Genomic DNA, 18,395 nt, shown 5'->3' on the forward strand with positions numbered 1-18,395 from the left:
ATTCTAGCTAAATATGTAGAGCTGAACTTTATAAGGAATAATGTTTACCTCTACAATCTTCCAAAAGGAAGACAAAGCGACATTCGTCCCAAAGGATCAGTGCCGACACGAGTCCCTCAGTGCACGAACGAAGTCAGCGTAGGCCAAGCTGGCCCAGTCATAAGTCCCGATCTGGTGAAGATCGCGGACAGCAGGAAGGTAATAAAGCAAAGCCCTACTACCTTTGTCAGGGGAGAACGTCCCTGACAACAACATCAGTGCAAAGATACGCACCCGCTGCTCTCGGGTGGTCGCATCATCATCAAAAGCCGCCGCCAGTGTCGAGCGGCGAATTCCCCTGGCATTAAACTGAGTCGTCTCGACCTCAGATCGGGCCCGAATAGCGATCGGCCCTAACAGCTCCTCGACCTTCGCAGAAAAGACTTCGATTCCACTGTCAAACGGAAGTGGCACAGAGTTGAACTCCAGTCCCGTAATGAGACTGAAGTCCGTAGGGGTGACCATCATCTCGCCCCAAGGGAAGTGAAAAGTGTTGGTGGTGTCCCAGAAGAACTCCACCAAAGCACGCACTATATGGTGGCCACCGCTGGAGGCAACCATAGCCTCGGAGGTCTCAAACAGGATAGCCAGTCCGCAAGACTCCCATAGCAGTCTCGTCTCCCAATCCCTGGCGATGTACATCTTGTACAAATCGCCTAAGCCATCACAGCCGGAACCGTGATAGCGCGTCCTCCCAACCATGATGCCTCGTCTCACCCTCTCGGAAATGTGGTGGACGGGGGCGAAGAACAGGGTCCGCTCATCCCACTCAGGGAGCCGACCAAGCGAAGTGGAAGGTGTGACGTCATCCTCTTTGGGCTCATGCTCCCGTCGGGTGTTTCGGGACCGTGAACCCGAGCCTCGCTGTCTAGCCATACTGCATTGTTCAAAATCATCATAAATTAAGGTTCTATAGTATCTAAGGTTTGCCTAGGCGCATGATACTATGTTTGCAAAAAGCAGAGTACGTAGTACTAAAACAGAGCACAAATTCAAATTGAGCATATACGACATTTTTCAAGCAATCACACAATTTCTTGCAACACTATAGTAATTATTGTGATAAATTGGACAAGAATTGCTAGCAAAAACATCAAGAACAAGTCACATTGTTCTTCACGACCTTAGGAGGTCTAACAATGGCAAATTTCTCATTTCTTCACCAAATTGAGTCAAACAAGTCTCAAATTACTCCCAAGGCAATATATAAACATAATCAAGCAATTTCATGGCATAAAACTTGACAAACAAAGCAAATTGAGCATTTTTAATTTCAAATTTACATTAAATTCGTGAATAAACATGCCAAAAATTCATAAAAACTGATGTGAGTTTGAAGAAAACTTACATAGATCGGGAAATTAGATGAAAAGATATTTGATTTGCAGCAAATTTGAGTGAATTCGGTTGAGAAACGAGCAAGAACCGAGCAATTGAAGTTCTGCAGTTTTTCGAGCAGTTTCGCGACGAGCAAACAACAAAATGAAGAGGAAAGGGGTATTTAAGGAAATCCCCGTGCTGGCGCCAAACCTTAAGCATTGGCGTCAAAAATTAGGCTTGGCGCCTAGCGCCAATCTCAGCGCCTGGCGCTAAGGCTAATTGTGTGGCGCTGATGGCTTTTCAGCGGCGCCAGAACACCCAGCTACTTGGTGAGGTTGTTCTACCTTTTTGCAGCATATTTTTTTGGGTTCCTTGGTACGCTAGTTAGCCCCTCTAAGCAATTTGACATGATTTAGTAATCGGCTTGATTACGTAAAGTGATCGACCTGATGAAAGATCGTCTCACTTAGCTTAAAGCACCTAAGCATTGGCTCGTTAACAAAAGGCATCGACATAATGGTTAATTCGCAAAAAAAGCACCGACATACAGGTTCAAAGCAGCAGAAGCACCGACGTACAGGTATAGCGGAAGCAAAGTTCAGGCGAACTTTTAAAGATCGATAGATGGAGGTCTTCGGTAATTTCCTTAGGAAAATTATCGCATCAAATGAGGATGACTTCAAGCGAGGATATCTTCGACGGCATTCCCTAGCTTGCGGAGAGTTGTCACAAACAGCGTAAGGTAATTTCAGGCGAAGTTGTCTTCGATAGTATTCCCTTGGACGTGGAGTATTATCAATGCGGATGAGGATTGTTTCGAGAGAAATAATCTTCGATGGTATTCCCTTGGACGTGGAGTATTATCAATGCGGATGAGGATTGTTTCGAGAGAAATAACCTTTGATGGTATTCCCTTGGACGTGGAATATTATCATAGCGGAGGAGGATCATTTCAGGCGAAGCAATCTTCTAAATTGGAAGCAGTTACGGGCGTAGCGGTTTTCAAGCGGGATGGCATTCTCTAGCTTGCAGGTGGTCATCAAAACAACAGTAAAGCGGCAACAATCAGTTACTTTCAGAGACGTGTGCTCGACGGTGCAAGATACGCGTTTCTTAACTCTCTTATCTGTTTAACTAACGCTAGTTTTGCAGGTATCGGCGTTACAAGAGTGATTTAGGATCGCAGAATGTTCTGAGCATTCTCCGTCCCTATCGCTACTTTGACTTTTGTTTTCGAAACTTGCGTTTCTCCAAACTCAGTCAAAGTGGGGGCTTCTGTAGACACCCATTTGTGTCTCCCCAAAACTAAACCCAATGATGAGTACCTTTCGCGTCGAATCATAATCGAATGAAGCGAAAGTGTGGAAAGTCTAGTGTTGCGGATAGTTTTAATTTCTTTTCTCTTCTCTCTGTTTTTTAAAACTTATTTTAAGAAAACAGCCAATCCAGTTTTGTTGGTCCATGATATGGGTCCAATAGTAGTGTAGTTGTATGGGTCTTGCCAAGAGCTTTCCAACGATATATTATAAGCCCAATTCCGATGAATATTGAGGAAGTTATGGCCAATTTACTAAACTGAGCTTTATGTACGGCCCAATGATCTAGGGGAGGGCCTTATATGATTTATCATTCCTAATGCAATTAGGAATGGTTTTAGTCTTTTAGATTCTTCTAGAAGGTTCTTTTCATTCCTAATTCAATTAGCATTGATAAATTGACTTTGTTGACTTTTCAGAGCTTTAATTAAAATCAAATAGCATTTTCGAGGAAATTATATGATTTTATCCTCCAGTACGGAAAAATTATCTGATTTTCGAAAACGCGTTAAAACCAGGCTTGGCGCCTGGAACCAGGCGCTCTGGCACTAGTGTTGGTGCCTAGCGCCAGTTAGCCAGGGTTTGTGCCAGTTCTGTTTTTTATGCGTCAGACTCTGTTGTGTTTATTTTATCTTTTTGGCTGATTTTCTCTATAAATAACGTATTAAAAACTCCGTTTTCATTCACCAATTCTCACCTACAATCAGTTGTCATTCATCAATTCTCTCTCATTCTCTTCTATAATCAATTCATTCATCTCTCCCTTTCTTTTCTCTCAAACCTTGTTTTTACATACAAAATTCCGCATTCACAAGATCTAGAAACACCTAGCCATATTCGAAGTTGCCTTCGCCCTAGACGTGAAAGGTTTCATTTCTGAGAGTTTGGTCCCAAATCTCTATTTTAATTATTTAATTTAATTGTTGTTTTATTTATTTTCCTTGAAGTTACTAACGCGTGTATTTTGTAATTAGAAAGAGGTACGAGGCATCAAAGTAAGTGCTTTAATTGGTTTATTGATTTATTATGATGTAGACATCATGTTTATATTGTTATTATGATATTCCTAGTATCATGTCTAGGGTAAATTTAATATTAAATATAATTGCTACTATGCCTTTTATTCTCTTCCTAATACTTATGATTGTTAGTATCATGTTAGGGCTAAATATTTGATTTTTATTGCTTAGTGACATGCTAGGGTTTGTTATTAATCTTTTTAGTATCATGCCTAGGATCTTACTATTTTTGTTATGCTTTAACATGATTTATGATTATTTTATAATTGTTTTTATTATGATTATAATTGCTATAATAATTATTATTATTATAATTAATATGATTGTTATTATGATGATTATTTTGATGATTATAATTATTATTTTGATTATTTATTATGTTGCTTGATTTTATTGTTATTGCTTGATCACACCTTTTATGCATGTTTAAAGGGAATTTGTATTTGTAATCACGCTTAATAAGATAACTAATAATCTTGTTAGGGTTAATTGTGATTATAATTTCAAGTGATTGCCAATAATAGTTTTGTTTGTGCATTAAATTCAACCAACATAGATAAACAGGTTTAGGGTTAATCCTATTGATTGCATGTTAATTAAAAAGCGCACATGAATACGATCAGAATAAAGTAGAGGCCTATTATTAGGGCAGGTTCAATCTCTTTTAGGTTGGATTTGTACCTTCATCCCCGAACCCTTATTTGGTTCAAGACCTTATGGAGTTGACGATCTCTTGGATCGTTAAGGGGTGTAACCTTCACCTCGTGAACGGTTTACAAGTTCCTAAAACTTGTTGGCGACTCTTTTGCTCTATTTTCTTCCCTTTTGGATGCCACTGTACTTTAGTGTATGATCACAGTGAGGTTCAAGCTAGGGGTTAACGCTTAAAATATTCCCTACAGTTGGGATTGACGCGGCACGCAAGCTTCTTGTTGTGGAGTCAACAACAGCTTGCTTCATTCCTCTAATAACGATGCCCTCATCAGTTTGGCTGTTAAGCATTTCAGCCATTTCAGTAGCCCTTTGTTGAGCTGTTGCAGAGATCTTTTTGTCGACAGGAGTCTTTAAAGCCATTTCAAGTTTTTTTTTTAACGTACGGAAACAAAGATGAGAGGCAAAGATGGTCCCACCGAGCATGCCAAAATTTGTTTACACAAATTTCGAGTCTAAATAAATAAAGACGAGAAATAAAGTAAGAAATTAATTTATATTAATATGTGATTTTTGGGTACAATCTCTGTATAAAAGTTTATAATAAAATAAACTAAGTCCTCTGATTCTGTTTCTAGCTTGACGATGACACGTGTGTGACACCTGTAGGTTGACGTTTGATGACGTCGACTTGAGTTTGAATGCAGGGTGACGTTTGATGATGTCAACCTGTATTTAAGGGTTTTTTTTAAATAAACTTGAACGAGGGATTTGAAGCTTAGTCCCGTTCAAATGTGTTTGAGTGTATCTGAACAAGTCAGCACGAGTTTGATGCGCTTGTTGACTTACTTCAGAGAGAATTCTGTTTGAGTTTTATGAGCTCTTGGAATAGTGATTTCTGGATCCCCTCGACTGATGGAGGAATGGTGTATTTATAGGAGATGAGAACTCCTTGAGTGGACTTAGTAGGTTTGGGCCTGGCCCATTTTATGACTTAAAAGTCTTTTAACCTGGTCCGTTTAATTTATTTTATAACCCGAATTGTATTTAATTAATTTAGATTATTTATTTAGGGCCAAAATCAATTAAAATGGATCATTCATATGATTTTTAACCCAAATTAATTTATTTAATTTAATGTACGACACTCATATAATTTCCGTGTCTACAGTGTTGTCTGTCCGGGTATATGTGAACTTGGACTTCATCACGTAAGAGTTCAGCATGCCCTTCTCGGCTAGCTTGTCCAATAATCTCTTCAAATTGATGCAATCGTTCGTGTCATGTCCCACGTCCTTGTGGTAATGACAGTACTTGTTCTTGTTTCTGTACTGAGCCGAGCCTCTCAGCAGCTGGGGATTTTCAAACTCGAACTTATCTTTGATTTCCATCAGGATGGAGTAATGATCCTTGTTGAACTCATACTGGGGCTCATACGTTTTGACCTTCTTGGATTTCTGCTGCTGGCCGTCGGCCACCCAGACTTCTTTCCTTTTGTTTCAATATTTCTTTTTTCCAACCAAGTCTTGCTGAGTAGATTGCTTCTTCTCAGCTCCCTTGGCCGGTGCCTCTACCTTTGTAAGAGAACAAAAGTCGGTTGCTTCAATATAGGCTTTGGCTTCCCGCAAAACACCTGTGTATGTCCGAATCTTTTTTCTTACCAGGTCAAACTTAAAACCATTATTCCTTAATCCCCGGAGAAATTCAGAGTAAGCCATTTCATCCGACACATTATGAATTTAGGCTTTTTCTTGGTTAAATAGCTGGATGTACGACCGTAGGCCCTCATTTTTTTCCTTTAACAATTGTTGTCAAATTAAGACTTGTCTTTCGAGGTGGTATGTTGTAAGAAAAATTTCCCACGAACAGCAAACTAAGAGTAGTAAAGCAATTGATACAGCCAGCCAGAAGGCTGTTGAACCAATCTTGTGCCACACCCTTCAAAGTGGTCGAGAAACATTTGCACTAGGTAGCATCATCTACACTTTGCAAGTACATCAGGTTCCTGTACGAGGTGATGTGTTCCTCTAGGTTTCCCGTGCCATCATAGGCTCCCACGAGTACACTCTTCACCTTCGGCGGCTGAAGAGCAGTTAAAATATCTTGCGAAAACGGAGGCGGATTATCCCCAAGAGTCAACAACCGCATCTGCCAATCAATTGGCTGAGGCTGCACAGGTTGTCCGACCATATAAGGAGTCTAACCGAACGTTTGAACGAACGGCCCATATTGTCCGAAAACCTGGGGGCTCAGCTGCACAATGTCGTTAAGACCCTGAAGGGGCTTATACTGAGGCGGTTGCACTGTAATGGGGGTTTGAGTACGCACAGCTTGACTCTTGCTGGAGATGGTCGTGTTGCTATGCTGAGAAAAAGAGTGGTTGGAAAAAATTCATCCGGCATAGTGGGGGTTGAGGTCGTGTCTGTGTAAGCGGCACGTTCTCGCTGCTTATGCTAGAGGTAGTCCCTTTCATCCTTCCATCTTCTACATGGCTAAGGCTTCTCTTTTCGAGGTCGCCTACCTCTCCCCCTAGGCGACTAGATTTTTTCCAGCAGATCAGATAAATTTGTTCGCAGCACCCTTGGAGACCTTCCATTCGACCGGCGAAATAGGGTGTTCCCATCATCTGTTGCATTGGTTGCCTTGTTTTGAGCTTTATTTGGAGCCCTCTCCCCCTCCTTTCTGGGCGGCTGCCTAGAGGTAGAGGCTCTGTAGCTCTCACACTCCTTCCGGAGCTTGTTGAGCGCGACCTTCAGAGAGGTTGTTGTAATAGGAGGGTCATCGGCCTCTTGAAATGAGGCGGTTAGCGGATCGCTGGTAAGGATTATAGGGATTATGTCCTCTACATGGCCATCCTCGCCTGGACGAGGGTCGGGGTTAGGTGTCTGACCGTCTATTTCCATAACGGACGAGTATCCCCACATACGACGCCAAATGTTTCGAGTATTTTTTGAATTTCCTCGGATATTGGTCACGCTCTTCTGGCAACGAGACTGAGACACCTGCAAAACAACGAATATTCCTTTACCAGAATATTCGCCTCCGACGATCAAGTTAGGGATCAGTAACGGAAAAGGCTAGAGAGAGAAAGTAGAGAGAAGTTGGAGCTATTTAATGCTCTTTCTTGTAATATCATAATCCACCCCTCCCATCATAAATTATTGTGGTATTTATAGGGGTGGGAACTTGTGCCCCTTTAGGGTTTGTACCCTAGAATTACTTGACGTGATTGGCTGCACAATCACGCGATGCCACGTGTAACATAGGGGTGCCGTTTTGCGGCGTTCAGGGATATCTCTCGGGATTTGGGACATGATGTAATAAGGCCCCTTTTTGTGCTGATTTCAAGGGTTTTATGTGCCCTAAACACATGACGTCTTCCCATAGTGACACGTGTCACCCTTTCATTGGGCCACGTGTCGCTACATGATTGGTCCATGCACTGGAGTGCTTTTAACCTAAATACGTGGCATCTTCCAATAGTGACACGTGTTACCCTCTCATTGGCACACGTGTCGCTACGAGACTAGTCCACATATATGGGGTATTTTTACCCTAAACAATTGTGGTGACATAGAACTTGATGCACGTAATAATCCTAACTAGTGTGTACCCCGGACAATGCACCAGGTTTTACTTTGAATATCAACAAATTAACCTATAAAATATAAACTATATAATTAGAATAAAATGAAAAATAATAACTATAAAACTAAATAAGAGCTCTTAGATTGGTGCTTAATACAAAGTATTTAGTATATTTAATTACATATGAAAAATAATTAAACGATAGCAAAGATGGTTAGAATATTAGATTAATTCGTATTGCTCTTGTGTTCAAACCTTGTAATAAGTATTTTTATTGTTGTGGCATATATCTAATACACGTGAAGAGTGTCATGTGGCACATATTTTGTTTTAGGAACGCTTTTTAATATATAAGTATAGATTTAATTTGATTATATTTCCTAATTTTAGGAGAAATAATTTAAAATTTCAATGCAATTACAACAGTTATTTTTTAAAAAAAAAAGAAATTAGTAATTGTGGGGAATAGTTTCAAGCCTTTAAATCCCACTAGCTTGAACCCCACTGTGATCATACACTAAAGTACGGTGGCGTCCAAAAGGGAAGAAGATAGAGCAAAATAGTCGCCAACAAGTTTTTAAGGAACTTGTAAACCGTTCACGAGGTGAAGGTTACACCCCTTAACGATCCAAGAGATCGTCAACACCATAAGGTCATGAACCAAAATAAGGGTTCGGGGATGACGGTACAAATCCAACCTAAAAGAGATTGAACCTGCCCTAATAATAGGCCTCTTCTTTATTCTTCTCATATCCATGTGCGCTTTCTGACTAACATACAATCAATAGGATTAACCCTAAACCTGTTTTAATCTATGTTGGTTGAATACTAATGCACAAATAAACTATTATTGGCGATCACTTGAATTATAATCACAATTAACCCTAACAAGATTATTAATTATCTTATTAAGCGTGTTTGCAGATACCAATTCCCTTTAAATATGCAATAAAAAAGGTGGTCAAGCAATAAAAAATAAAATAATATGCATATCAAGCAACGTAATAAATAATAATAATCAATCATAATCATAATAATCATAAATATTAGGGAGAATATAGGAAGCATCATACTTAATATTAAAGATACCCTAGACATGATACTAGGAATCAAAATAACAATCTAAGCATGATATCTACATCATAAATCAATTAATCAATAAAATCCCTTAAAGTACTTACTTGGATGCCTCGTACCTCTTTCTAATTACAAATTACACGCGTTAGTAACTTCAAGGAAAATAATAAACAAAACAATTAAATTAAATAATTTAAATAGAGATTTTGGACCAAACCCTCAGAAATTAAAAACCTTTCACGTCTAGGGCGAAGGCAACTTTGAATATGGCTAGGTGTATCTAGACCTTGTGAATGCGGAATTTTATATTAAAATGCAAAGAAAAGAAAGAATGAATGAATTAATATTATTGAAAATTGATGAATGAATGATGTAGATGATGAATGAAGAGAATTAATGAACGATTTGTGAATGAAGAGAGTTGATTATTGGTAATTGATAGATGGTGAAAACTTAAGAATAAAGATAATTGGTGAATCAAAACGGAGTTTTTGATACGATATTTATAGAGAAAATCATCCAAAAAAGATAATTTATCAAAACAGAGCCTGAAGACCACAAAACCACCTTGGCGCCAGCCCTGGCTCATTGGCGCCAGGACCAGTGGCTAGCGCCAGACGCCAATGGCTGGCATCTAGCGCCAATCCTGATTCCAGGCGCCAAGGCCTGGGGTTGGACGCCAAATTGGATTTCAACGCGTTTTCGAAAATCCGATAAATTTCCCGTACTGGAAGATAAAATAATATAATTTCAGTCGAAAATGCTATTTGATTTTGATTAAAACTCTGAAGAATCCTAATTGAATTAAGAATAATAAGACCTTCTAGAATGTTCTAGAAGACCAAAACCATTCCTAATTACATTAGGAATGATAAATCATATTAGGCCCTCCCCTAGATCATTGGGCCGTACTTAAAGCTCAAACCGGGCCCAGTTTAGTAAATTGGCCATAAATTCCTCAATATTCATCGGAATTGGGCTTATAATATATCGTTGGAAAGGTCTTTGCAAGCCCCATCCAACTACACCACTATTGGACCCATATCATGGACCAACCAAACTGGATTGGCTGTTTTCTTAAAATAAAGTTTTCAAAAACAGAGAGAAGAGAAAAGAAAAGAAATAAAAACTTTCCGCAACACTAGACCTTTCCACACTTTCGTTTCATTCGATTATGATTCGACGTGGAAGGTACTCATCACTGGGTTTGGTTTTGGGGAGACACGAATGGGTGTCTATAGAAGCCCCCACTTTGATTGAGTTTGGAGAAACGCAAGTTTCGAAAACGAAAGCCAAAGTATCGATAGGGACGGAGAATGATTTAGAACGTTCTGCGATCCTAAATCAATCTTGTAACGCCGATACCTGCAAAACAATGTTAGTTAAACAGATAAAAGAGTTAAGAAACGTGTATCTTGCACCGTCGAGCACACGTCTCTGAAAAATAACCGATTGTTTTGATGACCTCCTGAAAGCTAGAGAATGTCATCCCGCCTGAAAATCGCTACGCCTTGTAACTGCTTCCAATTAGAAGATTGCTTCGCCTGAAACTACCTTCTCCGCTGTGATAATATTCCACGTCCAAGGAATATCATCGAAAATTATTTCTCATGAAATAATTCTCATCCGCATTACGATCATCCTCCATGCCTCCGGAACTACGATCGAAGACAATTTCGCCCTGAAATTACCTTAAGTTGTTTATGACAACTTTCCGCAAGCTAGGGAATGATGTCGAAGATATCTTCTCTTGAAGTCATCCTCATTTGATGCGATAATCTCCCAAAGGAAAATACCGAAGATCCACGCCTGTCGATCTTTAAAAGTTCGCATGTACTTTGCTTTTGCTATGCCTGTACGTCGTCGCTCTTTGCTCTTGAACCTGTATGTCGGTGCCTTTTTCTCTTGAACCTATATGTCGGTGCTTTTTGCTAACGACCCAATGCTTAGGCGCTTTAAGCTAAGTCAGACGATCTTTCATCAGGTCGATAACTTTATGTAATCAAGCCGATTACTTAATCATGTCAAATTGCTTAGAGGGGCTAACTGGCGTACCAAGGAACCCAAAATATATTGCAGAAAGCTAGCACAACCACAAAAGGTGGCTGGCTGCTTTGGCGTCGCTGAAAATCAATCAGCGCCAGCCTTACGGCATTAGCGTCTGCGCTGGCATTGGCGTCTGGCGCTAAGCACAAAACGTGACGCCAATGCCTAGGGACAGGCGCCAGCACGGATTCTTCTTTAAATTCAGTTTTCCGTTTTATTTCTTGCTCTGTTCGTCGCGAAACAACCCGAGGGAAGTCCGAAAACTTCAATTGATCATTGCTCACTCATTTCTCAACTGAATTTGCTCAAATTTGTTGCAATTCAAAGCTCTTCTCATCCATATTCCCGATCTATGTAAGTTTTCCTCCAACTCACACCGGTTTTTATGAATTCTTGGCATGTTCATTCACGAATTTCATGAAAATTCGAAACTTGTGATGCTCAATTTGCTTTTTTTATCAAGTTTTACGCCATGAAATTGCCTGTTTATGTTTGTATATTGCCTTGGGAGTATTTTGAGACTTGTTTGACTCAATTTGGCGAAGAAATGAGCAATCCGCCATTGTTGGACGTCCTAAGGTCGTGAAAAACAATGTGGCGTGTTCTTGATGTTTTTGCTAGCAATTCTTGTTCAATTTGTCACAATAATCACTATAGTGTTGCAAGAAATTGTTTGGTTGCTTGAAAAAATGTTGTCATGCTCAATTTGAATTTGTGCTCTGTTTTAGTACTACGTACTCTGTTTTTGCGAACATAGTATCATGCGGCTAGGAAAACCTTTAGTTACTATAGAACATTAATTTATGATGATTCTGCACAATGTAGCATGGCTAGACAATGAGGCTCAGGTTCACGGTCCCGAAACACTAGACGGGAGCATGAGCCCGTGGAAGACGACACTACACCGTCCACTTCGCTTGGTCAGTTCCCAGAGTGGGATGAGCAGACCTTGTTCTTTGCCCCTGTCCACCACATTTCTGAGAGGGTGAGACGGGGAATCGAGCCTGGGAGGACACGGCATCACGGCTCTAGCTGTGATGGTCTAGGCGATTTGTATAGGATGCATATCGCCAGAGATCGAGAGACGAGACTCCTATGGGAGTCTTGCGGACTGGTTGCCCTGTTCGAGACCTCCGAGGCTATGGTTGCCTCTAGCGGGGGTCACCACGTAGTACGCGCTCTGGTGGAGTTCTTCTGGGACACCACCAACACCTTTCATTTTCCCTTGGGGTGAGATGATGGTCAATCCTACAGACTTCATTCTCATCACAAGACTGGAGTTCACTTCTGTGTCGCTGCCATTCGATGGCAGTATCGACGTCTTTTCACCAGAGGTCGAGGAGCAGTTGGGGCCGATTGTTGTTCGGGCCCGAGCTGAGGTCGAGACGACTCAGTTCAGTGCTAGAGGGATTCGCCGCTCGACACTGGCAGCGACCTCTTGATGACGATGCGACCACCCGAGAGCAGCGGGTGCGCATCTTTGTGCTGATGTTGTTGTCAGGGACATTCTCCCCTGACAGGGGTAGTAGGGCGTTGCTTTATTACGTCCCTGCTGTTCGCGATCTCCGGCGGATCGGGACTTATGACTGGGCCAGCTTGGCCTACACTGACTTTGTTCGCGCGCTGAGGGTCTCGTGTCGCCACCGGTCCTTTAGGACGAACGTTGCTTTGTCTGCTTTCTGGAAAGTCGTAGAGGTAAACATTATTCCCTATAAAGTTTAGCCCTACATGTTAGTTAACATTTACTCATGCTTTAGCTTTTTTGTAGATCTTGTTCTATGAGTACTTTCCTTCCATTGCGCCGGCGAGACCATCGCTGAGGGGGTATCCGGTGAGCGCCTCTTGGGGCGGCCACCATGTGGACCTGTCTACTGCACGCGTCCGGAGTCTGATCATCTCGGTACGACTTTTAGTGTTTATCTTGCGCTTTTGTGACGTTTTAGACATGTTCTTACCTGATCGGTATTCTTATAGGGACCTGAGGTAGTATACCGACCGTGGGGCGGTTGGACGGTCCCTGGATTAGCTGCACAGTACTCTGCTGAGCGTCGCTACTTTCTGGGGACCTACGGAGCGGTCGTATACTTAGGAGAGAGAGTTGCTAGACAGCACTCTTCCGATATCTTTGTTGTTCCTGCTCCTCCACCACGTCATATGTTCGACGAGAGAGAGTTGTCGAGCATGGCTGAGGAGTCTGGTTCCCTCTGGCGGTCCCATGTGATCCTTGGGCAGAGTTATGCTGAGGAGCTACTTCCTTTGTTGGCTCCAGCCCCTGTACCGGCCGAGGATGTGAGGGTAAGATCCTTAACTTTTTGTTTTTCGCTGAGTAGCCCCCAAGTAATACCTTGCTGATTTCTTTCTGTTTCATCAGGATGGTCCCACTGAGTTTGTGCCACCTCGTATGTCCATCCACTACCAGGGGATGTACGGGCCGATCGAGGAGATGATTTCTCCGGCTCCTGAGGGTGAGCACTTCGTGGAGCGGTCGATTCCCCATCACCAGACTAGGGTAAGCCTAGTTCTAATTCAGAATCTTGTATTCAGTTATCATGCATTTTTACTGACTTAACTTTCTTTGACAGTTCTCACGCGAAGTAGTTTCGGCTATGGCACGATGCATAGATGCCTTCTGGAGCCAACTCGTCCGGATGAGGAACGCAGCTACCTGTCGTCGAGACGACACTGTCCGAGAGGTAACTCTTCTTTACTTATTATTTCTGCACTATGCTTCAGTTTTACCTTGTTTCTGATTTAATTCTTTTTGCAGGGTCAGCCGATTGCTTCTCACACCCATACGAGGCCTGAGGGGCGGAGAGAGCCGGCGAGGTCTAGCTCGAGACGTCGTCGCACTTCGTCCGGATGTAGAGGTGGTCGTTCCGAGGCTACTCGAGCCGACGTTGCTGAGGGCTCAGGGTCTTCTTCTGAGGGTGCTCCTGCTGCACCGGTAGGAGAGGCTACCTCGGCTTTCAGAGGTGGTGGGATGCACGAGGTTGGCTCGTCATCGCAATAGCCTCCGCGGTCTCAGCCTCAGGTTGACTTTGGCTGGAGCGGTCCTGTTTTGAGTTTCCCTCCTCCTACGAAGACTGGAGCTGGTGCCGAGGCCGGAGCTGGTGGAGAGGTAACTTTTCGGACGGCGCAGTTTTATGGCATGATGGGCCTACGTCCTCTGGCGCCGTAGTTCATTTCTGTATATGCATTTTATTTTGACTTTTTATAGAACTTTGCCTTTGACTTATTATTTAGACACTTTGTTCTTTATGTTATTGTATGTTAGTGTGTGCAAGTGTGATAACAATTTTGCGCAAAAATTCCGTCATTTCCATTATTGATGGAGGGTATTATCCGACTCTCTCCCCCAAAAGGAAAAATAAAAAGGAAAAATAAAAAGGAGAGAAAGGCTGATTTTCGATAAAAATTAACGAAAAAAAATTGCTATATTTAATTAATTAAGAAAAGGATAGAAAGATATTTAGAATAAATTAAAACGGGGCCATAAAGTCATTAACCGACTCCAATTTAATATCAAAACGCAAACTTAGCACGCGCGGCTGTCCTGCTGACTTGGCGCCAGCTGGCACCAGCCTGTGGCGCATGGCGCCAGGCGCTATTTCTAGCGTGTGGCGCCAAGAGCTGTTCTGTGACACCAATATCGGGGTTTTGACGCCAATCGACGCTGACTCCGTATTTTATCCAGATTGAAATTCCTCGCAATTTGTGCATAAATAGCCCCATGCTCGGCCGATTCTTCACATAATTCCAGCGAAAAAATTATTCTTCTCTTTAGAAAAAATAATAATCATGTCTTTAGCCACTAAACCTTCACCTAATATTCTCATTAATGGTGCCGATCTCTCAATGCTAGAGAAAGAAAAGAATTGGATTTATTTCACTTGGGGGGAATTTATGGTATTAAAGGGGTAGATCTAGACATAGACTTCATACATACCGCTTTAGAATATTGGAACATTGATACACATTGTTTTAGAATAGGGTATGATGAAATTAGCCCTTTGCTAGAGGAATTTGGTGCTAATTTAGGCTTCCCTGCAATAGACCTGGTAGTAATCCCTAGAGTAGATGCATATTACTATAAGGATTTTGAGCGCTTCTTTAACTTGAAGGAAAGGGATTTATCAAAGATAGTAGATGGCAACGTAGTGAACTTAAAAGAATTCGCACGCTATTATTTTGATAAACCGCTTTCTGAATCTTTTCACATATATAGAAGAAGGGCGTTCTTATTCTGCATGCTTAATCAATATTGTCTTAGTAGTGGTAAAATTAACGAGGGTCAATCAATTATAACCACTGTGCTAGAACAAATTGAATCAGGGAGAAATCCAAAGCCATTGATAGTTGGAGAGACTATGATTAGTCTAGTTGAGTTGAAAAGGGACCCAAAAGCACCTCTTCGCGGTTCTCCAATTTTATTACAGGTAGAAAAATAATATTTTTAATTACAAAAATCAAAAAACATATTTTTGTATTGTAATATTAATTTATTTGCATTGGAATTTTTACAGATGTGGCTAATGGAGAGACTAGGATTAATTAGCCCTCCGAACGACATTAAAAGTTATACGCCCACCTGCTTTGTGAGAAGAAAGAAGCGCATCCCTAAAATTGGGCGCCATGGGTGGAAGAAAGTCTTTGAATCACGTGATTTTGCTATCAAGTGGGTCATCCCATGGTGAAAAATAAAAAGGATGGTTGGTGTTAACAAGCAACCTTTCTGCCGTCTTCCAAGCTTGTCTCGCATGACATATTATTACCCCTGCAGAGTAAAGAGACAATATAGCTTGCTGCTCCAAAATATTCCTTCCGGCGATCTTCGTCCTCCCTATGAGTATCCCATATCTCAAGAAGTAGATAAATTTGACACTTACTGGAGCGCTAGACCTTTATGGGAAGTGATTACCCAAATGGTTCCCCCTTCTTTACCTTATGATTTAAAGAAGTGGTTGCTAAAGAAGTCTTCAATTGATCAGGGTAGAACCGATGTGAAGAATCGTCTAGGTGACAGGGTAACACCGGCCAAGGAGCGCTTAGGTGCAAGAATTGAGTTCAGGACACCTACATTGCCTAAGAAGAAAAATACTACTAAAGATAAGGAGAAAAGGAAAGCTACAGACAAGAAGGCTTGGGTGGAAAAGAAGCATGGGGTGCTAGCTGAAGGAGAAACAATCTATTCTAAAATTGAATGTAGGTCCTCTAAAGGATGCCTACTGGCTAAAGTAATGGATGAAGAGGAGGAGGCGGAAAAGAATTGAAAAAGAGCAAAGAAGGAGAAGAAAGACTAGAACATTGCTTAGCTTTAGATTTATTAGATTCTTAATTTTTATTTAAAGTTAATTTATTTCAGCCTTATTTAAATTCCATTAACAATGCAATTTTATTAATGAAATTTCAGCTTTCAATTAAATTGTTACTTTAAATTTATTTTATTAAAGCAATGAAAAACCGAAAAAAATTAATTTTCGGAAATCTTTCGAGTACGAAAGTCGAAAATTTTCCGAAAAAAAAAAACACACCGAAATTCGCCCAGATTTTATGACTGAATTGGCGTCAGTAATTTCAGATTGGCGCCATCTATGGAGGTCTGGCGCCAGGCGCCAATTCCATCGTCTGGCGCTAATGGCTTTTGGCTGGCGCCAGACTCTGTTCTGTGACGCCAGTTGCTTTTCCGACTTTTGTTGACTTTTTGTTGATTCTGGAATGCGGAGATGTCGAAAAATAAAGTCGCCGCACCCGTAATGGGTTGCCTACGTATCCTTTCCTAAGGAATCAGGCCGAACGTAGCTCTCTTGAGTGTCCTACTCAAGTAATTATGGGTAGTATTTTTTAAGTTGGTCAAGATTGGTCATGTTTAGAATTCATTGCCGTCCATGTCAGTTAATTTTGCTGCACCACCTGACAGGATTGTTTTGACAATGTAGGGGCCAGACCAATTAGGTCTAAACTTTCCCCTTGGATCTAAAACATTTTTTCTTAGCGCTTTTAATACCAAATCTCCTACTTTGATATTTCTTGTCTTGACCTTCTTATTAAAATGTCTAGCCATACGAGTTTGATAGCACTGAGTGTGCTGTAGAGCTTCTAGTTGTTTTTCGTCGAGTAGGATCAATTCTTCATATCGTGCCCTAGTCCATTCGACTTTATCGAGTTTACTCTCTATCGCAATACGTAGAGATGGTATTTCTAGCTCGACAGGTTGTACGACATCCATTCCATATACCAAAGAAAATGGTGTATTTCCTGTTGACGTACGGATTGACGTGCGATAACCCCACAATGCAAAGTGAAGTTTGTCAGGCCAATCCTTATAATTTTCTGTCATTTTCTCGATGATAGTCTTTAAATTCTTATTAGCTGCCTCGACTGCTTCGTTTGCTTGAGGTCTATAAGGGGACGAATGATGATGTTGGATACCATATTTATGTAGCAATTCTTCACATTCGGCTTGAAAGTGAGTTCCATTGTCACTTATCATTTCATATGGGACTCCATATCGACAAATGATATTTCTCTCGATAAAAAGTGCTACATGTTTTCCGGTGAGTTTAGCATATGATTGTGCTTCAACCCACTTCGTAAAGTAATCAATTGCTACTAGAATAAATTCATGGCCTCCTGTCCTTGGAGGAGCGATCTTGCCAATTATGCCAATTCCCCATGTAGAGAATGGCCATGGTGATGTGTAGGTGTAGAGCAAAGATGGGGGAACGTGTTGTAAATTGGCATAAATTTGACACTTAGGGCATCTTTTCACATAATGATGGCAATCCCTATTCATGGTAGTCCAATAATACCCTTCTCGCATTATTTTCTGGACTAACATTTTGCCATTTATATGAGTTCCACATATTCCTTCGTGGACCATTCTCATTATTCTTTGTGCATCCACCTTCCCTACACATAGGAGGGCTCGACCTTTAGGTACCCTTTTATGTAGCTCGTTGTCTATGAGTACATATTGAGAAGCCAAAAGTCTCAAGGCTCGTTTTGCTCTTTTGTCAGCATGAGGAGGGTATTCTCCATTGGTGACATAGTTGAGAATGTCTGTGTACCATGGTTCTTCTTCTTGTTCTTCATCTTCGTCTTGGACTGGGTCGTCGTCTTCTATAGCCTGTATATATGCCGGTTTGTGCCTTTTTTCGATAGTTAGAGGCATTTGCTCGATATCCGTGGGAATCCTAACCATTGAGGCTAATCTTGCCAAGGCATCAGCAAATTGGTTTTCTTCTCTAGGTAGATATGTGTATTCCACCTTCTCTAACTGATCGGTAAGAGTTTCCAGATAAGTTTGGTAAGGGGCTAGGCTTTCGCTCCTTACTTTCCA

The sequence above is a fragment of the Chenopodium quinoa genome, unplaced genomic scaffold (genome assembly GCF_001683475.1).
Source record: "Chenopodium quinoa cultivar QQ74 unplaced genomic scaffold, ASM168347v1, whole genome shotgun sequence".
NCBI classification, from domain to species: Eukaryota; Viridiplantae; Streptophyta; class Magnoliopsida; order Caryophyllales; family Amaranthaceae; genus Chenopodium; species Chenopodium quinoa.